At 42.4% G+C, this 5,000-nt stretch overlaps 1 protein-coding gene across 1 annotated transcript in view; it reads right to left on the reverse strand.

Moving 5' to 3' along the window:
• Nucleotides 1-5,000, reverse strand: part of gcgrb (glucagon receptor b) — a 23,204-nt gene that overhangs the window by 12,388 nt on the left and 5,816 nt on the right. The gene's annotated exons all lie outside the window — the stretch shown is intronic.

Here is a 5,000-nt window from a genome sequence, read left to right on the forward strand (position 1 = left end):
AGTATGCCGGGCTGTTGTTCAGCGTATTCCTGCTCAAATCGGCGGACAATCCATAATAGGAATCGAGGGATTACTTTTCACAAGCAAGATTTAACATTACCGTACTATTGGTATAATTAGTATTGAATAATAAAACACGCCAAACCATTTGGCCTTTATCATAGCTACACGTATGACAAAAAACCTCATGAAAATCAGTGGTATTCAGTGAGGTATGATTAATTAAATGCGCTGACAGTTCATTGCTCCAGCCAAACGGATTACACTGAGTGGAGTGGATGACCACTCCAAGATGGCGGCCCCGCGTCTCGTCAGCGCCAGGCGGTAGCATTCGATGCTCCGTCTATCTATAAGATGTCTATGCTCTAACCTACCTTTAACCTGATGCTAGTGCTCTAACCTACCTTTAACCTAACGCTGGTGTGCTAACCTACCTTTAACCTGATGCTAGTGCTCTAACCTACCTTTAACCTAACGCTTTTGCGCCATCTACCTTAAACATGAGGCTAGTATATGCTAACCACGCTGGCAGTACGCCTCCAGGTTTGATTCCACCCAGACGTCCCTCGCTGTCGCTGCCTGTCCTCCCCACTCTCTTTAAACCTTCTTTCCTGTCAGTCATCACTGCCCTGATTATAAATATACAAATATATAATATACACATTTATATGAGTAGCCTACACAGAAATCATGATATATACACAAAAAACAAAGAGGGTCAATAACCATCAGGGTTGTGCTCAATTGATCCTGATTTCCCCAGAGAATCCTGATTTTGAAAAATGAGCCAACAATGGAATAACAAACGCGGCGTAATGATGATAAATAATTTAAATGTCTGAAGCTGAACTCATATAGGTGGATAATGAAAAGAGGGGATGGTGAAAAATGACAAATCAAATGGCGTGTATTATTCAATACAGAGCAGGCTGTTTGCAGTTTTTATTAACATCCCTATCTCCTTTCAAAAAGATCACCCACTTTCGTACCCCACACAGTAGATGTGTCTAAAATCTATATCTGAAAGAATGATTTTTAAAGATAAATACTTCCCCTAGATGGAAATATAAATCAGTCACCCAGCCTGCCACCATTATTTTTCCTATCCAACCAATTAAGCACTAATGTGTTGATGCCCCTCACCCCCCCCCCCCCACCCCACCCCCACACACACACCCCCAGCATCCCCCTGTTGGCATCATAATGGAATTTCAATCATTGAAAGTATTGCATGTGTTTAGGCTGATGACCACGCCGGCGTGTGAAGATGATGTGGGCGATAGCAGAGAGATGACTGTTTCACTGTAATAGAGATAATGATAATGAGGACGGCTGTAATAATTATGTTATCTCTGCCTCAATGAAGTGCCCTGGCACACGTTGTGTGGCAAGGCGCACACTTTTTTCAACGCCTACTTTGTCAATTCATTTTCAACCCTTTTTTATATTTTCTTTCTTTCATTCATTGATTCTTTCTTTCTTCAGACTTTCTTTCAGATTTTTTTTTAATATTTTATTTTTTCACCTTGGCTCTTTTTTATTAAAATTTGTTCCAATATACAACTGAACACCCTCGGATTCTGTGTGTGTGTGTGTGTGTGTGTGTGTGTGTGTGTGTGTGTGTGTGTGTGTGTGTGTGTGTGTGTGTGTGTGTGTGTGTGTGTGTGTGTCAAGGACAAATTAACATCAACACGGGCCCAGGACACAAACAAACCAGCCATGGACCCCTACCAACACGCAAATGCACACACTAGCACACCGAATTTGGTTGCATATTATAACTCATCCACAATCCACAATCACACACATTATAATGCAGCGCGCAGCCAGGAGAGAGAGAGAGAGAGAGAGAGAGAGAGAGAGAGAGAGAGAGAGAGAGAGAGAGAGAGAGAGAGAGAGAGAGAGAGAGAGAGAGAGAGATTATCTAACCCCGCGGCTGCGGGCATGCATAGTGCCAGCCGCTCGTCTTAAGAGCAGAACATGGAATCTGTCAGGTTAATATCATGACTTTAAAAGCACCTAATGACTTCCTTTAACGATTTAACGAGTTAAAAAATTGACGGTATTTGTTGTACCAGGGCAGTATCTTTAGTGTCTTTTTCTTCCTTTCGTTTACGCTATGCAGACGTTTAGCACACGTTTCACCATTTTAACTGTGAAATTGAGAGTTGACCAAGCACTACGACATTGACGTCACGTCACGTTATTTTTATTTTATTTTTTAAATGTGATGTATTTCTTTTGCAAACAAAAACGTTCAAATCCTTTTATGACCAAAGTCTTGGCCATTTGAATTTTTTTAGGAAATAAAAATAGTGAGTGAGTGAGTGAGTGAGTGAGTGAGTGAGAGAGAGAGAGAGAGAGAGAGAGAGAGAGAGAGAGAGAGAGAGAGAGAGAGAGAGAGAGAGAGAGAGAGAGAGAGAGAGAGAGGGAGGGAGGGAGGGAGGGAGGGAGGGAGGGAGGGAGGGAGGGAGTGAGTGAGTGAGTGAGTGAGTGAGTGAGTGAGTGAGTGAGTGAGTGAGTGAGTGAGTGAGTGAGTGATGCATAATTCTAATGAGTGGAGGCCAGCCCAAACCTACTCCCTGCAAGTCTCAGCCTTCCTTCGTTTATTTGCAGTACGCTGTCATGTGACTCGTCCTGAACGTCTGAGAAAGTTAAGCCTTTCGCCGGCTGTTTGGGACTCACAGAAATGGCCCAATATTTATGTGTGGGACAGGGCGGATGTAACAGCATATTTACGTTTCTCCGTTCGCAGGCAGTCCTATTATTGCATTCATAGGGGTGCAACTACATTGACATTAATAACCATAATTATCACTGTGTTGATGTATTGATCATTTATCTCACAAGCCAATGTTGACCTGCTCTGCATTATGTGAATGTAGGTTGCTTTTGATAACATGAAGGTGTGCAGTTGTGTCACACAACACAATCAGTTTCATTTTGGATACCAACTTTCTCTGAAAGAGTGAAAGGCTTAAGCATTTCCAAAACATGGATGCATTAAAGAATACACACCTACCTATTACTATTTTACACATTTTTGACGAAAGGATGAATCACAAGCTTGTCTTCTTTGGCTACGTGATGAGTGTCCCGAGAGAGGGTGAAGCTCCTCGGACACTGACGTGTGTGTGGATGTGTGGTGGTCCGACTTGCCAGCGGTGGACGCTGATGGGGCATCGGGGAGAGAGTTAAGCTTATATGCCACTTATATATACCGCAACCGCGTCAGTGGAGATTTGTGGCGCTTCGTTCTGGCCAGTGGTTTTCTCCTGATGTCCGAGAGAGGGCTAAGCTCCATGTTTAACGCTAAGGTGTGTGGCGGCGCGTATCATACACAACAAAGCCCATTTATTACGTGCGTTCATAACGACGGTTCTAAGTATCACACTGGGTCGTAGCAATGGGGCTAATATGCCCCCCCCTCCTCCCTAAGGAATACGATATCCCATTACTAAGTCCGTTCCGCTAGATGCCACTCAATTCTACACAGTGCATATTTAAAGCCTCTTTTTGGCAGCATAGATAACATCTCACTGTTTCCTTATTACAAAACACCAGTGTGCAGAATAATAAACTCCACAGGGTCATCACGGGATGTTCACAACATGGAATAGGGGACATGTTTCCAGATGCACATTCTGCCCCTGGTGTACATTTCTGTCTCAGAGACACTTACTTCCTGTCCCTCACCCGAGAGACATCTGGTCGGACGAAAACAATATGACGTTCTCACTGCACCACTGGCAGATGCTTTATGGAATGTATAAATGACCGTTAATCACAATGTCTTTGTGTCTTTTATATCTTTGGATGGGAGTTTTAATATGGTCTACCTACATCAGGTTGTGTTCGGTTTTCCAGCTATATAAAGTGGTCAGTTATTTAGTGTGTGTGTGTGTGTGTGTGTGTGTGTGTGTGTGTGTGTGTGTGTGTGTGTGTGTGTGTGTGTGTGTGTGTGTGTGTGTGTGTGTGCGTGCGTGCGTGCGTGCGTGCGTGTGTGTTTCAGGGGAGAGAGAGCGGCAGATAACACATGATGAGGACGCTAGGCCAGTACATACCATTCCGAACGTTCGATGGAAATCACCCAATTTCCAATTCTTCAGTCCCAAATCCTTGCTAATAAAAGTGTGATTGATAGCTCAATATGCAGTTTTCAAACCAGCATATTGCTTTAGCTCACCCTGACATTACTCACATCCAGATCCAGCATTCCTACAAAGTTATACCTATAGTTAACCTATAACTTTATTTCCATGCTGCTATTCAGCACTTCTGTACTTTACCATTCTGTAGCTTTATTTGCACCTCAATAAATACCGCAAAACATTGTGAATATTGTATTCAGTATAATGTATGTAATGTCTGCATAATATACATCATTTTTATTTGTTGTTATGTTACTATGTTGTGTTGTTATTTTACTATGTTATTATGTTACATGTTATATGTTGTGAAGTAAATATATAAATAGCTCATTTTGAATACAGGTAAACGCGATTTCGGTGCTCTATCTAACCTGTTGCACGTTCAGTCTTACTATAAAGTTCACTTGACTTGACAGTAGAAGAACTTCCGTCTGGAGATGGCGAAAAAGAGTTGGCCCGATGAAATCCGGTATTTTTCAGAGGTCAATCAACACAGCCTGTTCGGTCGAAAAACAAATATGAAGCAATGGAAGGTGAAATGCCCTGTTCACCCATGTCTTGGTTCAAAGGTTTTAGATTTGAATCTAAGCTACCCAAATACCAAGACCGATATTTTAACATTCAGTCACCGGCAACTTTCTTCAGGTAGACTTTGGAGTCCCACTGTTTTTTTTTAAAAACAGAACCTTTAGGGCTGGAGCCTAACACCATAACCTCTGAAGTATGACTTTTAATTAGCTGTATCATCTTACAAAAATGACTCAGACAGGACCATGACAATTTGGTAAACCTTTCCCCAGACACCCCAACGAAGAACACACATGTACACAAACCACAATCCCTCCCCCA

Source organism: Gadus morhua, chromosome 3 (assembly GCF_902167405.1).
Source record: "Gadus morhua chromosome 3, gadMor3.0, whole genome shotgun sequence".
NCBI classification, from domain to species: Eukaryota; Metazoa; Chordata; class Actinopteri; order Gadiformes; family Gadidae; genus Gadus; species Gadus morhua.